Genomic DNA, 19,318 nt, shown 5'->3' with positions numbered 1-19,318 from the left:
TAATGTGTCACATTTCACCCAGGTATAAAAAATTTTATCGAGTAAAAATCTAAGGAGTCATGTCAAGATAAGCAAGATAAAGTTCCAGGGGTTTAGCTGGCAGAGAAAAGGAGAAAAATAGACCCTAAGACACAAGGAACTACACCCAGAAAACTTCTATAGAGCCAATGAGTATGGCATTGAGGCTTCTGTCACCTCAACTCTTCCTTCTTTTTATCCTTCTCAGTCCTGAATGAAGTAGGATGACCGGGCCACACTGCAGGCCCCTATAAGGGGTTGTCCCCTTCACAGTCACCCTGCAGTGTGGATATAGATGCATTCATGAAAACTGACTCTGCAAGCTGGAGGAAGCTTTGCACCCTGATTAAGCACTTGCAAATTCAAGGCTGCTAAGCCTTCTCTTCATGAAGCTTTCCTAGGATTGCTTCACAGGGTAAAAATTTTCCTCAAAATTGTGCTGATTAATGGGGCCAGCCCAGTGACGTAGTGGTTAAGTTCACGCACTCTGCCTTGGTGGTCCCGGGTTTGCCAGTTTGGATCCTGGGCGTGAACCTATGCACCACTTATCAAGCCATGCTGTGGCAGGTGTCCCACATATAAAGTAGAGGAAGGTGGGCATGGATGTTAGTTGAGGGCCACTCTTCCTCAGCAAAAAAAAAAAAAAAAAAAGGAGGAGGATTGGCAGCGGATGTTAGCTCAGGGCTAATCTTCCTCCAAAAAAAAAAAAATGCTGAATAAGGAATGGTTCATATACAAACTGGAAAGTGCTGCATGAGATAAATTGGGTCAGAAGCAACTAGTCGGAAACTCGCAAGGGTATAAATAGGCCCTTGATTGGCCACTGTGTGATGGGAGGACATGAAATGGGCATCTAGATACAGACACAAAAAGTTGAGAAACACTGCTATAGTTTCAAGGCTAAAAGAAACAGTTCAGAAATTAATTTCAGCTTTACATAATCACACAGGCAGCAATTAAATGAAACAAGACAACCTGCTTGTTCAGAAATTAATTTCTATGCTAATCTTGAACCCTAAATTTTTGCTAATCCTGTTTCAGTTTAATTGCTTTTACAAAAGCACACACCTGCATTTAACCATGTTTCCCAAATGCCACTGTTTAGCAGTTGTCACAGCATATTTTGTTTTGACACAGGTGTTGTCATTCTTGCCCTCATCTAACAAATTAAAAAAAAGGCAATCAAACCTAAACACAATCACACACAAATTTTGGAATATTTCTTGGTACAAATGCCCCTGAAAAATTCCAATTTTTATAGATCAGTTTGGTGCAGTCCAATTGAACTGAGATCTCTACAACAAACCTCTGAAATCACTTCCACAGGCCAAGTAAGGATCCAGTGAATTACCAAATGATGGGTAGACAATCGCTGTAATGATGTCTTTTGCCACATTAACAAACAACGAATTGTGCAGTGGTCATTTTCCAAAGTAACTCTATGCATAGACTTTAAAGAGTCTAAGTAAAACAACCATAGCTTTAATACGAACTCAGAAAGTAGAGAGTGACCTCTAACCCGTCCTTCTTCCTCTAGATTGAAATATCCTTACAACATCTAAGAAACGACTGTTTGTCCAATTGTTTTTTTCAGTCAATTGTTCATTGATCCATTCGTTTAACCAACATTTACTGAGTGCTGGATGTTGTGCTTGGTGCTGGAGACATGAAGATAAAGACAAATCCCCTATCCTCACTGTGAACGGGAGAGACAAACAGGAGAACGAGATCAAATGATAGTGATAAGCATGATAGAAGACAGCTCTCCCCTGGGAGTGAGGGAGTACCAAGGAAGGCTTCCGTCACCCAGGAGGTGATGACTGACCAGAGTCTGAAGGAGGAGGAGGAGGTGCAGTGGTGAACAGAGTAGGGAAGGGTCAAGGAATGGGCACCTGGGCAGAAGGCACGCAGAGAGAGGAGTCAGATTTGATCATTCTGTTCTTATTAGCCATCAATTTTTTTTAAATTTGAAAAAAAAAAGTGAAAGAAACTCAGCGGGAATCATTTGGAAAGACCAGTGACCCGCGATTACTCTAGAATGCAGCTCAGAGTTTTATTGCTTCAGAGCAAGAGAAAGGAGTCAATGGTCTCCAAGGACTCCTTTTCCACTTTAAAATGTTCTCATATTTGAAGCTGTGGCACAAGCTTAACAAGAAAGTGATAAAGGAGATCAAGTTTCATTTGTGCAGTCAGGCTAGGTGGAGGAGGGCCCCGGGAGAACACAGGAGAGAGTCCAGGAGGCAGGGCCCATAAAAGCCACCACCGGCTAGTCTCCCGAAACTCGACGGCCCTCACTCTTCCTAGAATATTATTCTGTAACTTCCCACTTGAGAGGCGGTGATATATCACCATTCTTAGAAATCTCTGTAACCTTTTTAAAAGGATAGCTCAAAACACGACCCGCATAGTTGTAGCCTGTATTTCTCCTTTTTAACATTTAAAAGTTCAGTATCCTTAGATGCTTCTCTTTCTGCAATACAAAGGAAATAAATGGAAGCATTTGTTCCAAACAAACAAACAAAACACAGAAAATGTACATTAAATTCAGCAGCAATCATTTTGTAGGCTTCAACAGAACTGGATGGCAAGTGTCTAATCTACTGAGAAGCACTTCATTCCATATTTGCCTGCCTCCCTCAAATTCATGCTGTGGGCTCATTTTCTTTATGTGACTCTTCATTTAAATAGTTAAACTGTCCTTGGATGTGGTACAAGATAAAACAAATATAAAACTCAAACTGCAGTCGACTTTAAAAAGAATCTTGTGGTGGTGAAAACCAAAATATTAAGACATCATTAAAACTTCCTGATTAAATTAACACAAGGGGCACAATCTTTCCTTTTCTCCCTTCTGTTGAAGAAGCTAAAGCTTCTTTATGCTGACATCTCAATGTATTGTAAGGATCAATCAAACCACAGTGGAATTCCAACCTCTATAAAAAAGGGAAGAATAACCAAATAGCAAGGATTACTAATGTTCCAATAGACTATACTAAGTGGCACTCAAAATAGTGTGCCCTTTAACACAGCAATTCTACTTCTAGAACGCTACCCTGTGGAGAGGTAAATAGACAAGAATGTCCATTGCTTTGCTATTTTTATGGTGAAAAAGGGAAAACAAATTTATTCTCATTAAAAGAGGACTGGATAAATCAAACTTCAATTATGTTAGAACCATGGTTGGAATACAATGCAATCATTAGAAAGAATGAGATCTATTTATATGTACTAACATGAAAAGATCTCCACAACACATTCAGTGAAAAACGCATGTTGTGGGGCAGGCCCGGTGGCACAGCAGTTAAGTTCGTGTGTACCACTGCGGCAGCCCGGGGTTCACCAGTTCAGATCCCGAGTGTAGACCTATGCACTGCTTATCAAGCCATGCTGTGGCAGCTGTCCTACACATAAAGTAGAGGAAGATAGGCACGGATCTTAACTCAGGGGCAATCTTCCTCAGCAAAAAGAGGAGGATTGTCAGCAGATGTTACCTCGGGGCTAATCTTCCTCAAAAAAAAGCATGTTGCTTAGTAATATGTATATAGTTGGATCCCATGTATGTGAAAAATATATGTGCATGTATATGTACATATAGCTGTACATTTAATTTATGGGAAAGGTTTGGAAGGACGCGTACATGAGGAGGAAAGTGGGTGGAGTGCAAGGGAAGGAGGTAAGGAGATGGTAAAAAGCAGTTTGTTTCTTATGCTTTTATGTTTTTTACATATTTATGATTAAAATATTTTTAAGAATTAAAAAGAAGACAGTATGCATCAATTTTTAACCAAGAGAAAAGAACAGTAACAGCAAGAAAAAGCCTAAAATAAAGAAATTAGAGGCTACAGCACACACTAGAGAAGGGGTGTAAGAACTCGACTTCAGAAGATTAAAAACTATCTTGGTAGCAGCTTGTTCTTTTTTTGGTATCAGATAAGGTATTTTCAAACAGTGAATTATGCAACCTCAAAGCATAACATCTCTGATTGGTGTGCACTGCAACGTTATACCATACAGATTGTATCATTTCGTAATATGTGTCAAGTATGTCACTAAAAAGGCATGAAACGTATACTTTTTACCTGTGATAAATCACCTTGACTCAGTCACAGAACGAGTAGGTTGCAGACTGTACAGTTTTCTAAATGCCACATAGGAGCCCTGAAACGTGGTGACACTCCTCTCATTTTGCTGGCATAAATGACACATGCCATCAAAATCAGCCCCATCTCATATTTGTTACATTTTTGACAAGCAATTTTCATTCCATAATGTTTGTTCATGTATATTGGCATAAAATAAAAGGAGACATATCAGTTCTTTTCATTTCAAAAGTGTTAAGAGGTATTTAAGTATATTTTTTTAAATGCTGGCAATTTCTTAGAATTATTAGAATTAATATGGTAAATATTTAAAGCACGATAACGTGAATAATTATAGAGGGATTTTTGTTCCATGGTACTCACTTTACCTAGTATTTAGTTCCTTCCAGCCCTCCTTGTCTCCTCCTTTTCTTTTTTCTTTTTTTCCTCCCATCCTTTCTTCCTGCCTTCCGTAACTACACATTAAATACCCATTACGTGTCAAGCAGTGTGCTGGGTGCCAGGAATCCAAAGATGAGTATAACATAACTCCTGCCTTGGATGACTTTGCAGCATGGTGGGGTAGCCCCATATGTAAACAGGTTAATCTGAATAAAACATGGTGTTGTAAACAAAATCCTGATGAGAAAGAAAATAACACTTATTGGGCATCTACGACATGCAAAGCAACTACATGCAAAGATGTTTTATATACATTATTCATGTAACTTGCACATTTAATCTTTGTACTTTCACATGAGTATTTTTACCTTCTTTTTGCAAATGAGGAACTTGAATTGCAGAAAAATTAAATAGTCTTAAAAAATTTCAAAGCATTCAGCAATAATCAGCAATGCTATTAAGATGGTAAATTATAAACTTGGCTAAGTTAACTGACTTGTCAATACATGCTCCTGAACTAGAACCCAAAAATCTTCCTACCCACTGCCAAAGTTCACTTTTAGACAGACAAAAAGAAATGCTATAGTTCATTACAGTGAAACACAGTGTTTGTTTTTAATAATTGGGCTTTGAATTTCAAGTATAAGAAGATAATATCATTTTATTAACAATTAATTAGAAGAGAAAAGAACTGATAATTGGGCAAGTGAAGTTTCCTGAAAATAAAAGTATTGACACTATATACAGAAAATGGAGGATTCTAGAAATGCTATTGAATGGTTATCTGACCTTTATTTTATCAAGTTTCTTTAATTTCACAGTTTATATGCATTCTTAAATTAGGAGATAATTTTTTTCCCCTTTTTGGGGACAGTATTCGTTCAGTTTCTACAGCTAAGAAGTGTCTAGAAGATTTAAGACTGTGTACTTTTTACATATTATATCTTGTAAGCTTTTGTGGGGGGAGGAGGGAGCAGGCATTTTACAGCTGGTGAAACTGAAGGTCCAAGACTATTAACCAAAGTATGAAAGAAGGGACAGTTCATGAGCCTTCCTCATAAACGTAGTTTAACATTTTCTGTTTTCTTTGCTCATACAGATGAACGGTAGCTTGTTTGCTTCCTTCTCTGCTTCCAACAAACATATATTAAATACCTACTGTGTTCCAGGCTTTGTGCTAGGCACTGGGAGTATAAGAATGAATGGCTCACAGTCTAACACAGATGGACCTGTAAAGACCATGTTCTGAGTGCTGTCCTATGTGCTTTACATGGATTGTCTCGTTTCATACTTAAAACAACTCTGTCAGGTAGGTACTAATATCATGTCCACTTTGCAAACGGAGCTAGCAAGGCTAATAGAGGTTAAGTACTCTCCCAAGGTCACACATCCAGAAATTGGCATTGCTGGGTGGGTTTGAATTTTAATTACTATAAACAAAGAGCTTGGGGAGGCAGCGAGGCATAAAGAGGAGTGACTGACTTGGCTTCAGGCAGTCCAGAGATGCTTAACAGAGGCGATAACATCTGAGCTTTACCTCGAAAGAAGAAATAGTGGACATTCACTGGGTGGAGAAGAGTGGAAGGGCATTCTAGGCTAAAAAAATAAATAAATAAATAAATAAGCAAAGGCATGGAGATGTAAAAGTTTGAAGAAACCGTTTGGGATCAGCAAGAAATGAGTCCACAGACCTAACACTAGAGGAGGAAGGTTTGCATGCTTCCACAGGAGCTCAGGCTTTGTCCTGTAAGCAGCAGAAAACTAAGAAGGGAGGGGAATTAAAGATCACGTGTATGTGTGTGTATATGTGTGCCTGTATGTGTGTGTGTGATTAAGATAATTCTTGTGGCAATGTAGACAGCGGGCAGGAGAACAATGTCTACTTGTAACTGCAACAGTCTATGAGAGAAAGAAGGGGCTGCCCTGAGGCTCTATATGATAATGTGATTTATAATAAGAAATATATATTTGCTCTTCATCCCCAGTCCCTGGCACAGAGCTCCTAAAACTCTTGTAAATTCCTAAGCGCTAAGAGCACTAGGAGCATCTTTTGTTCTAATGAGGTGACCCAGGCTGGGCTCCTGGATGGCTTCTGGAGGGGTCTGGTCACCAGTAAGACCAAGCCATGATTACAAGCTTGGAATTTTCAGCTCCGCCTCTCAGGTCCCCTCCTCTAGAGAGGCTGGAAATGGAGTTAATGATTCCTATGTGAGGAAACCTCCATGAAATCCCTACAGGATAGGGGTGGGAGAGCTTCCAGGTCGGCGAACACATCCACACTGGAAGGTGATGCACCACAACACCATGGGGACAGAAGCTCCTGTGCTCAGGACCTTCCCAGACCTCACCCTATGTATCTCTTCATCTGGCTATTTATCTGTATCCTTTGTCATATCCTTTAATACGTTTAGTAAATGTAAGTAAGTGTTTTCCTGAGTTCTGTGAGCTGTCCTAGCAAATTAACTGAACCCGAGGAGGCGGTGGTGGGAACTTCCAATTTGTAGCCAAGTTAGACACAAGCTGTGGGTAACCTGGGGACTACACCTAGCAACTGGCATCTGAAATGGGATGGGAGCTGTCACCCAGGACTGAGCCCTTAACCTGTGGGATGTGACGCTATCTCAAAGTAGATAGTATCAGGATTGAATTAAATTGTAGGACACCTAGCTGGTGTCGCAGAGAATTTCTTGTTGTGGGGAAAAATCCCCACACGTTTGGTGACCAGAGATGTCAGAAGTGAAGTTTTCGGGGCCAGCCCTGTGGCAGAGTGGTTGAGTTCACGTGCTCTACTTTGGTGGCCTGGCATTCACTGGTTTGGATCCTGGGTGTGGACCTGCACACGACTCGTCAAGCCACGCTGTGGCAGCGTGCCACACAGAAGAGCTAGAATGACTTACAGCTAGGAGATACAACTATGTACTGGGGCTTTGGGGAGAAAAAAAAAGAGGAAGATTGGCAACCCATGTTAGCTCATGGCAAATCTTCCTCACCAAAAAAAAAAAAAAAAAAAAAAGTGACGTTTTCTGTGTGAAAGTAAAGGAGAAAGACACAGGAGGAAAAACTGGGGTTTTTTTCTTGATTTGCTCTAGTTCTGGGGATGTCCAAGTATTCAAGCAGTCTATACTGAGCAGGATGCTGAGGAAGTTAATAAGACCAGGTAATAAGGGAAATAACTATGTGCACGCCTTATACATGTCATGTTATTGTGCTCAGCATTTTTGCATACATACTCGATCCTCACAACAGCCCTTAGAGGTTATTTCTTTCTCTATTTTGCAGAGGAGAACTCTGAGCATGAAGAGTTATCTAAGGTCATAGAGGTGATCAATGGCAACTGGAATCCAAACCACCTAAGTCTGTCTTCCTCCAAAGCCCGTGGCCTTTCACAGAGGACACACTCAAGGACACTACAATTTATTTAATGGTTCCGTTCATTCCAGTTCGCCTTTGCTGGATTTAAATAAAGTGTCTTCCGGAGCCAAAGTGTTCAAGCAGCAAACGGTCTCACAGCAGATCTATAGAACACAGGCCCAGTGAGGGGCTCTTTCTAAAGTAGTCTCCATACTTCACCTTTGTTGGCCTATGGCCATTCTCTCAAAAGGGAAATTTCGAGAGATACATGGGTCATTTGCATTTGCAGTTTTGGAAACTTCCCAGAAAACTATGATCTGAATAAAAGGATGTGATATTAAGGTAAAAATTACACTTAGCTTTACCTACCAACCCAACTTCTAGAATGAAGGTTACTACTCAAATGATTTTGAGTAGACTTTGTGCATTTAGATGTATATATATACACACCCAGAAGTGTGCGCACACATACAAGCACACACAGTGTCTTTTTAGAGAAACCAGGCTGGCCTGCTGCCCTTAGGACTTCTTTGTAACATTGCATTCCAGTGACTAAATGGTCTTGAAAGCACATTATATCAGGTTCACACTGCTGCGGCACATTGTGACTGCCACAATACTTGTGTTATCATTCGTTACGTTTTCCATATAGGTTGGAACAGATAACCCACGTAGCGTAAGTGCTATATAAAGCTTAGTTGATGCTGTTACTCATCATTATCATTACTACTATTTTTCCAATCCAACCAGTCCCCAGCATTAGCGCTATCAGAGGTAGCCCCTAAAACTGTGTGCACGGCCTAGCAGGAGCAGGAATCTCATATGCCTTTGACCAAAGTATCTTCTTTTATCAGAAAAGGGTGCTCTTCAGATCAGCTCAACCAAGCCAATCATCTGTAGATCTTCCTCTTCCATTTTCTCCCTCTTCTTCCTTTCGTTCAATAAACATTTATTAACCCGGATGATTAATTCATCCATTAATTCAACAAATATTTATTGAGTGCCTGCTCTATGCCAGACCTGGTTCTAGGTGCTGGGATGAGAGCAGTGAATAAAGCAAACGAAAACATCCGCCCTCAAGAAGATACTATTCTAGTGGATCAGTCAGGCCACACATCCCAACCAGACCATCCGTGCACCTGAGGGCCAGCATTAGACACCCTGTCAGGCGTGGCCATAGGTGAAGAGAGAGGAGAAAAGACCAGGCCTCCAGACAACCAACTCCCACCCCGGCCCTCTCCTCCAGGGCCTGGCTACACACCAGCACAGTGAAGAAAAAAATTTCCTGTTGCTCCACTCACCTCTGTGTGATGTTTTGCGTTGTTACCACCTCTGGAGTCTTACAGTTCTTGCAGCTGAGGTTGTGGCTCTCCTTTCCAACCAGCAGATGCTAACACCAAGCACCTGGGATGACAAGCTCTTCATGAGGAAAAACCTGAAGATCTGAAGGAACTGAGGGCATCTTATAAGACTCCTGACTGCAGGCCCTGCGCAGGCAACTTCTCATTAGGTCTGGGCTGCAGCGAGGAGCTCTGCCATCTAGGAATCTGTCCACACAGTCCACTCTGCCGAGCGACAAACTCCCGTCAGCAACGCCTGAGGGGCATGACCAGGGAGACGGAATTCGACCTATTTCATACTTGGCCTCCTTCTCTGTAGGATCTTAATGAGTTTCCTTAAACTAAGTCTCCTCGGTTTCCCTGAAATATAAGGAAGGAAAAAAGATTCAAAATGACTTATTTAGAAATATCCTTTTATCATGCAATATTAGTTAAAATCACTGGTTTCAAATGAGGGCATGTCAAGTAGACGACTACCACTTATCCATTATAAGAGCAGAAACAGAAACTATCTAAAAAATAGGTAAAATTAAACTCTCACAAAACTAAAAAATGCTGTTTTGGCCAGTGATTCAATCTCTTTCTCTCAAACCAAACCTTTTACTAAAAGTAATAACATATGAGGAAAATGGATGTTTTGAGTTGAATTTCTTCTTTTCCCTTTCCTCCTGGTAGAGGTGAGTAACGACCAGTGAAATGGCCAAGAGGCAGGCAGGAAGCCCCCGAGGAGAAGAGGAGCAGCCAAGGACAGAAATAATCCACAAATGGTAGCCAGGCCTGAAACAACGTGGAATTCGGTGTATTTCCATTTGACAAGGTAAGGGAAGAGGCGTGGAAAATAATAGTTATATTAGCTTAGGTAATGACAGTGATTAATAGTTGCTTGCCTCTACCATGCTAGGCCCAATGCTTGCCAGGCATTTTATATCCGTTATCTCTCAGCAATCCTGCAAGGGTGGCATTATTCTTACATTAAAGAAGGAAAATTGGAGGCTCAGAGAGCAAAGTAACTTGCCCAGGTCCACATAGCAAGGTGGTGGAGACTGGACTGGACCCAAACTCCATGCCCTTCCCTTTCACCACAGGTCTCTGCAGCACTCCTTTGAATCCACTGCAAAACACTACAGGCTTCTCAAATGGGAATATATTATGCTATTATAACACTTTAAAACATGTTAAATAACATTCTAGTGAAACACGTAGGATGTCATTGGCCTGTGAAACACAAACCTTAGCGTACATAAAAATTACCTAGAGAGCTTGTTTAAATTGCATATTCCTGGGTCTCACCCCTGGAAGATTGAATTTCAATAGGTCTGGGGTAAGGTCCAGGAATCTACATTTTTAACAGGCATCCAGGTAATTAATATAGGTGATCCTCAGATCACACTTTGAGAAACGACATCACAGACTTTAGCCAAAATTGCCAATTCTCAATTTACTATTTCCTTGTCTTGTCACTAGCTTTATTCTAAGACATATGGAGCCAGGCCAATGAGATAGTAGTCTGATGTAGTGGGGAAAAAATATATGCTATTGGTGGGGAGAGGCCTAGGTTCTTGGTAGATCTCTGTTGCTAACTAGTTGGGTAAACTCAAACAATTCCTTTAAATGCTGTGTGCCTTTGCTTCTTCATTTTTAAAATGAAGAGTTTCTAAAATCACACATATATGATTTTGTTTGGTTGAAGAAAGCCAATTTTTTTAATGATAATGATCTATAGAACCTAGACATTTCAAAGGTAAAATGTAAGAAACGAAGTCTACTTTCTTCATAAATTTTATAATATCAACACAGTGCCTCCAGATATCATGAGTTTGGGGGAAGGGAATGGGAATCCAAAGATGGAAGCAGGTATAAGTTAACCTATATTTTAAAGAGAATTCAGTTGTTTGCTCAGCAACCGATTTCTTCAATCAGGCAGTTGCATCAATACTAAGAATTCTTCAAGTATATAGTATTTCAAATTTTAGAAAGCAATTTGTTGCACAATCATTCATTCTAATTTTCAGTAGTGTCTTGAAGTCCAAAGCTATTTTGACTTTGTTTTTAAAGAACTAAAGATACTCCTTGATTTACATCAACACACCCTTGGATATTGAAAACACAGGTTGAAAAGTGTTGATTTATATCTTGTTTTAAAATGGCCAAAGTAAGGCTTATTGGATGGTTGGCGTCCATGGAGACAAACTTAACAAGTGAAATGAGTCACACAAAATGAAGTCACAGGTTACAAAAGAGAAGGAAGACCCCTGGTGAAAGAACCATGGTTCTAACTCATGGAGGAAAATCATGAAGCAGACTTGTTACGCTTTCAGAAAATTGTGTACATATTTACCTCCCTTGAAGTAGTCCGCCTTGCTCTGTGACTTACTAACAACTTTCTAGGAGGCACTAATTTGGTTGTTCCAACAGCCTAGTCTAGTGCAGAATTTGGTTACAGAAAGCAACAAGGAAAAGACGTATTATTACACGAGAAATCTGAATCACCAGAAACACAAGAAACAATTCACTCAATTATGAACTAGGTTGAGACGCACTAGTTATAGCAATGTTGAGGGAGACATTAATTTCACATTTACGTAGTGTGTAATATTTTCCCCAGCATTTTGCAGTATAATTTAACAGCTCTTATTTAAAAAGGAACTTTTCAACTCAACTGATGCTAGTTTTCTCTCCAAAGCTTTCAATTATATCGCAGTCCCAAAAGCATCATATTAAGTAAACTCAATGCATTCATAATCTTACATAGCCTATATGGCATAGTAGAGTCATCTAGGGAAGTGTTCTGAGATTATTTTGCATGTATCATAAGGATAAATATACTTTTTCTGCCCATTTTCTAGCTATTTCCTTAGCAAGATCTTGGAGAGTTCATAAATTGACTTTGACTTCTTCAGTTTATGATTTTGCAGCATCCAAGAAAGATAAAATGTTTTCTGCTGCAGCTAAGGAATATAGTATTGCTACAGTCTATTTACTTGTATTGCAAGTTAAGCTCAGAAGTTAAAATGAAAAGGTTACCTTTTTAGGTCAAGAATTCTAAGGAAAACAATTTTTTATATTCCATACTAATCTTTAATAACATTCATGAATTGCTATGACCTAGAAAACTAAAGTAACTTTTTTTTTCTGGCTTAAAAAAAATTCCAGCCAATAACCTCTAATCCACACGTAACACAAAATATGAACTCTAGAACGAAACCACTGATGAGTTATCAAAGACCAGGTGGGCACCAGGCTACGTAAGTGCTCGAGCACCCTCTCCCTTCACATTTTACTGTATCTTCTGAAACGAAAAAACAGTTCTGTGAGCCTGAAAGGTGCGGGAACTAGAGAGTTCTCTCAACTAGGACAAATGAGAAGAGTATGTCCCCAGTGGGCCAAGACTTCTATAATCATGAGTAATTGTGACTTTCAGAATCATTGGAATGCTACTTGGCCTCCAAACTTTGTGTTTATTTACCTAATTTCTTAGAGGCTCTAGGCCCACTTAAATAACTTTGGGTATAATGATGGTCTAAGGATATCTAGTAATGCTGAGGGAAACACAGAGAGACAACCTTTGTTGGAAATGTGTCTATATTGTATCTAAAAAGTACATAGCTTTTTGGAGAATTGTTTAGGCATTCATAATTTTGGTAGGCTAAATAATCTTAATAATAGTTCTGAATAATCCTGGTGTCTGAAAGGCCAGAAGAAGGAATATCAAAGTAGATGAAATGAATTAATAATAATGGCAGCTAAAATTTATCAAGTATTTGACAGGAATGATCCTGGTTAATCCTCACAGTAGTCCTTTGAGGTCGGTATAATTATATGTTTCATTTTAGAAGTGAGGAAACTGAGACCCACAGAAGTTAGGCAACTTGCTTAAGCATTCATAGCTGGTAATGTCAGAGTAAGAATAGAACCCAGGAAGCTGGGTTCCAGATCTGACAGGTCTAAACAGACGGCCTCTTTTGTTTCCACAAAGTCTAGCTCTGCAACAGTGATCAGCTTGTCTCTGCCTACCTGCCATTAGTTGCCAAGGAAATGAGACGATCTCTAAGGTGAGCAGCATAAAATGTTCAAATGAGATTTAAATAAGAAACCTATGTTTTTATGTATGCTACATTGTGCCACACCAAAGGCAGTTTATTTCATTCAGTACTTCAAAAGCCATACTATTAATTTTGGAATGTGATATTGGTGTGGAAGACTTGCCCTAACCAATATATTATTCTCTTCAATAGGAATTTTTCTGGCATTGAGGATACAACATTTAGGGACATGGAATTATGACCTCTGTGAACACATTCCAAGTTAAAAAAACTTCTCGCAAGAGGTTGGGGAAGATGGGGCAGCCCTTTACCTAGAATTTGTGGCAAGCAGCCATAAGACAGACGGAATTCTCACTCTTATCACTTTTACTGGGAAAATCTCATTGGCTTGAGGCTCATGGAGGAAACTTGTTTCCAACTCTGAGCCTGGGACGTCCTAGCAACACCTCCTCAGCTGTGGACCCTTACAGTCCAACTGTCATCTCTAGGGAGCACCGGGTTCCTCGGCCCCAATACAGATGCTAGGAAATCCCAAGAGCCCTGTGCAATTCCTAACATCTTAGAGTGCACAGCTAAATAGTAGACACTATTTTCTTCCCTAACTTTTCTATTCTGAGTTGTGGGGCTTTTGTGTTATCTGTACCCACACAGATCTCCATGCCTTTGGAAAGTGACAATGGCCAAGTTCTCTTATCATCAATTTATTTAAAGCTTGTAGCCACAATAGACAAAGAAATTACTGGAAAAGATTGGAAAGGCTAAGAAGATTTTACTAAATTACTTAATATATTAAATTGCCTAGAAGTACAAGTGCCTTTCCAAAAGGCAGCATCCTAATTTGTAATTGCACTCTTACTGTTTAGACACAAGTTCATCCTCCATTTCATGAAACATTTTATTATTTCCTTATCTGGCAATGGTTATTCTTGACCCTGTGATCAGATAAGAAGGTTGGGCAGATGGTACTTTCCATTTAAATGGATTTTTATGCCATTAAAAGGAATGTTTGCTCTGTCTAAGAAGAGTATTGACTATAAAAGTCACAGGCTCCAGACCATTTCCTGTGGGATTTTCCCACTATCTTCCCAATTAGTCAGTCAATGTGATGTTACTCTAAACATGATCATTTATTTTTCTCTGGGGGGTTGCCTTCTATCCCACTCAAGAAAGATGATCCTAGAAAATAAATAAAGCTTTCTATGCCCTCAGTGCAATATTTATGATTAATTGCAACCCAACGTAATGAATGACAAAAGAAAAAAGCATTCAGTTTCCTTGCTCTTCTTGTATAAAAAGCATTTGTTGCAGTTTGAGTCCCAGCCAACTTCCATTGTTTAGGAAATAATAAGCCAAATTATACCAATCACCAACAATCATAACAGAAATTACATAATTGTAATTTAGACCAATGACCTTGGACTTATGAAAATAAAATGTGGGGTATTTAATTGTGTAATACGGTACTACTATTCTATACCTATAAACTTGAGGTTTTTATAATAGTTAATAATTTACCGTATCCTCTACCTAAACATTTCTGAAAGTGAAAAAATTATGTAAGTTCCACAAAGTATGCAAATAGCATCCTATTTCAGACAAACTGGTCCATATTAAAAATAAAATAAGACTTCTGCTCTCATATAAATAATGACTTCATATATTTCAGAAATTGGAGTGGACTTTGCCACAAACGTTTAAATTGAACGGTTTCAAGGAATTGGTCTAGTCTAAATTATTAAATGATTTAAAAAAATCAACATCTTTTCTAATCAGACAAATGCCGACTCTGTTCAATACTCACTGTCAGTAGAGCTCACTGTAAGAAACAGAATAGGTTATGCATACAAAAACAAACCTCAAGTTGCATGCTTCGTATCAACAGAACGATGAATAAAAGAATCTTCCAGCACAGTAGGCAAATTTCCCCTTTAATAAGCAGCCAGGAGAAAGCAATATTTCACTGTTTGCTTTCCTTCCTCTGAGGGAGAAGGTTTCACTATGACTTATTTTACTTCCTTTTTATTCTGTCCTTTTCTCTTGGCTCTCACAGACAGCTCCAGTAGCAACATGACAATACCACTTCGCACTTGCCGAAAGCGCCTTTTCTCTAAAACTCTCAGCTGTGGTCTATGCGAGGAGAGTGTAAAACAGGGGAAATGATGCAAACATTGAAGTTCATCTTCTCATGCAAACATTTCAAGAGATCCAGGCTCATTTTAACCCCAGACCGGGAATGAGGGACACCCAGAAAAACTTAACTCCTCCCAAAGTTCATGCCTGGAATCCTTGAGGCCTTTGGCAAGATTTACCATTTATCTTGAGCTCTGTCTTACATATAAAATAAAGCAACGCCATTTTCTTGATGAGGATGTGAAGAGTAACTAGATTGCATTTTCTAAAATAAAACTTGGGAAAAAAGCAGATTCTTGGAATTCTAAAAATAAGCCTAAAGTGGGTACTCAGTGTGTATCAATCTTGAATGCATGTTTCTGGAGTAGAAAACACTCAGATTTCTGTTTTTTCAAAAAATGAAAAACTTACTTGTCTAGGGAAGAAACATCTCAAAATAAAAAATGCTTCAGAATAAAATTTATTGAAAGGTTGTTGACTTTGTCTCTTCATACCTATGTATATTTACATCTGTATCTATCTACACAAGTATTTTTTAATGGAAGGAAGAAAACTTTCTTTACAAACATCAGAGGTCTCTGTTGTATATTAAGGTTATTTAAAGTTACGATCATAAGATATGGATTTTGGACTCCCCGGATTCCTGATGAGTACCCGGATTTCAGGAGTCTATATTCATCCCTTTGTTCTCAGAAGTTATAATGGCTTTCAAAACTTAGAGCAGTTTTCTCTTCACATTTTGTCAAAAATGCAAACAGTTCTTTTCAAAGTTTATCAGCTAATTAGAAGAGTTGGCTTGTGTGGGCTGGAAATTTCTCATCCCAGTTTTTTAATTTAATGAACCTGAAACAAAATATGCATAATAGCTATCTACTTTTCTACCAAGAGAAAACATAGCAAAAAAAAATTAAATCTACTGAAGTAATCAGAAAGAACTTTTTACTTTACAAACATGTATTTCTTTTAGATTAAAGAAAATATAAGTTTTCAAAAAGAGATTGCAAACCAGTATATATGGTACCATCCTGTTTTTGTTTTTAAAAAAAAGATACATACACACACACACAAGCAAATCAAATATAACAACATTTAGAAAGGATAATTTATCATGAGCAAGTGGAATTTATCCTGAGAATGAAAGCCTGTTTCAACATTAGAAACTCAATCCATGTAATTTACCGTATCAGTAGACTAAAGAAGAAACATCATATGATAATCTTAATCTTCACACAAAAGCATTTGAAAAAATTCTACATCGATTTGTGATACTCTTAGCAATTTAGGAGATGAAGGGAAATTCCTTAACCTAATAAAGGGCATCTACAAAAGACCTACAGCCAACATCATACTCAATCGTGAAAGACTGAATGCTTTCTCCCTAAGAACAGGAGCAAGGTAAGGATGTCTGCTCTCACTGCTCTTATCCAACATCACACTGAAGGTCTTAGCCAAAGCAATAAGGCAAGAAAAAGAAACAAAAGGCATGCAGGTGGAAAAGAAGAAATAAAATTTTCTCTATTTGAAGATAAAAAACACATCTAAAGATACTGAATAACATTCAGTTATTAGGGAAATGCAAATTAAAACCACCATTATATACTACTACATACCTATTAGAGTGGCTTTAAAAAAAAACTGATTATACTAAGTGCTGGTCAGGATGTGGGGCCACCAGAGCCTTTACACTTGCTAGTGGAAATGAAAATGTGATATGGCCACTCTGGAAAACAGTTTGGCATTTTCTTATAAAGTTAAACATTTATTTGACATATTATCCAGTCATCCCATTCCTAGGTATTTACCCAAGAGTAATGAAACTTATTTCCAAGTGGCTTTATTCAAATTGCTAAAAACTGGAGACAACTCAAATGTCCTTCTAGTGAATGGAAACAAACTGTGGTACATCTATGCAATGAATTATTACTCAGCAATAAAAAGCAATGAACTACTCATATACACAACAACATGGATGAATCTCAAATGCCTATACGAAGTGAAAGAAGCTGGACTCAAAAGGCTACATCTTGTATAGTTCCATGTAGATGACATTCCAGAAAAGGCAAAATTATAGGAACAGAAATCAGATCAGTGGTCACCAGGGGCTGGAGATGGGAATAAGAGGAGAGATCGACTATAAGAACAACAAGGGACTTTTTTGAGCATGATAGGACTGTTCTGTATCTTGATTGAGTTGGTGGTAACGTGACAGCGTGTGTTTGTTAAAACTCATAGAACAGGACACCAAAAGTGAATTTTACCGTAGGTAAATATGGCATACTTAAAAAGTGAATTAACACACACAAACATGAGGACCTGGAAGAATATATACCAAAATGCTGATAGTGATTATCTCTTAGATGTGGTATTACAGGTGATTTTAATTTTCTTCCTTGGCCTCTGAAATTTTAAAATTATTCCCAATCAATATGTATTACTTTTGTTTCTAGGGGAAAAATAAAACTGAATTCTTTTCATCTGTTGAATGTAAGCCTCCAGACCTAGTTAAGACTGTAGCTGCCTCTTGGAGGCCTCCTTGATTTCAGTCTTTCTTCCTCTTCTCTTCTGTCCTTTGTCCTTTATAACAGTTTCAACATGTTCATCCTCAGCTCAAGAAACTGCAATGGTTGCCTAATGCCTATTCAAGTAAGCCCTAATTTCTTTGCCGCCTCTTCAGTCTATTCTTTGATGTAATAAGATTAGGCAAAGATTCATGGAGGCTTATTATGTGCCAGGAACTCTTAGGTGCTCTACATGCAATATCTCACGTAATCTTCAATTTATAGATGCCCATAGTCCAAGCTAATAGAGACAGAAGTGCTATGATTCCAGAGTTCCAATTCTCAACCACTGAGTGGAGTGAGGTGGTCAAGGAGCATGGCATCTGGAGGAAAGCTGCCTGGGTTCTAAAACTTGGCTCACTACTTTCCAGTTTATGACCTTGGGGAAATTACTTAACTTCCCTGAGTCTTCCTCCTGAGCATAAAATAAGGATAAAAGCAGTAACCATTCGTCAGTTGGTTGTGAGGATTAAATTATGTTATACATGTGAAGTGCCTGGTACATGATAGGTGTTCCCTCCGTGCCCTCCCCCCTCCTCCCACCAGTCTTCTTTCCTCTTCATCTCTAGCAGGAAGCTTCAGCTCCTAACTAGTTGCCATCAAGGTGAGCTCCTAACTGTTCAGTAACAGCACCAGCACCAGGCTCTTCTTGTCCCTAGGTCATTGGTTTATTATTCCTTCTGCCCAGAACATCCGCTCTTCTCTTTTCTACCTTCCATCTTATCCTAGCCTACAAGGCTCAGCTTGAGTTCCCCTCCATCCAAGACAACAATTTCTTTATATACCTCCATGAGTGGTCACTAATGGTTTTATGGGCATTAATTTTGTCTTCGATTAAAATGGCCATCTAGGGGTCCAGCCCTGTGGCCAAGTGGTTAAGTTCTCGCACTCAGAGTCAGCAGCCCAGGGCTTCACCAGTATGGATCTTTGGCGCTGACCCAGCACCACTCATCAAGCCATGCTGAGGTGGCATCCCGCATAGCAGAACTAGAAGGACCTAGAACTAGAGTATATACCTATGTACTGAGGGATTTGGGAAGAAGAAAAAAAAAGAGGAAGATTGGCAGCAGACGCTAGCACAGGGCCAATCTTTAAAAATAAATAAATAAATGAATAAATAAGTAAAATGGCTATCTAATAAGGTAGCCATTAGCCTTATGTGGTTATTTAAACTTAAATTAATTAAAATTAAATAAAATTAAAAATTTTAGTTCCTCAGTTACACTAGCCACATCTCAATTGCTCAGTAGCCATAAGTAGCTGATGTCAACTATATCGGATAGCACTAATATAGAGCATTTCTAACACGATAGAAAGTTCTATTGAAGGGTGCTGGTCAAAAATGTAAATCTTTGGAGGGCAAGGACTATAGGTCAGGCTCTGGAAACCCAGCAGTG

The 19,318-nt window shown here is 38.9% G+C and overlaps 1 protein-coding gene across 6 annotated transcripts in view; it reads right to left on the bottom strand.

Moving 5' to 3' along the window:
- Nucleotides 1-19,318, bottom strand: part of ARHGAP5 (Rho GTPase activating protein 5) — a 128,311-nt gene that overhangs the window by 99,458 nt on the left and 9,535 nt on the right. For 2 of the 6 annotated variants that reach the window (XM_023623619.2, XM_070241716.1), the window contains exons 1-2: nucleotides 15,089-15,612; nucleotides 9,152-9,550 (exon numbers count right to left, since the gene is read on the bottom strand). The gene's annotated coding sequence lies outside the window, so the exon portion shown is untranslated. Of the gene's footprint in view, nucleotides 1-9,151; nucleotides 9,551-15,088; nucleotides 15,613-19,318 lie in introns of those variants that run through there. The other 4 variants (XM_070241696.1, XM_070241722.1, XM_070241725.1 and 1 more) reach the window with 3 other exon arrangements.

This window comes from Equus caballus, chromosome 1, assembly GCF_041296265.1.
Source record: "Equus caballus isolate H_3958 breed thoroughbred chromosome 1, TB-T2T, whole genome shotgun sequence".
In the NCBI taxonomy this organism is placed as follows: domain Eukaryota; kingdom Metazoa; phylum Chordata; class Mammalia; order Perissodactyla; family Equidae; genus Equus; species Equus caballus.
The sequence above is the reverse complement of the archived record's forward strand: the minus strand, read 5'-3'. Positions and strand labels throughout refer to the sequence as shown.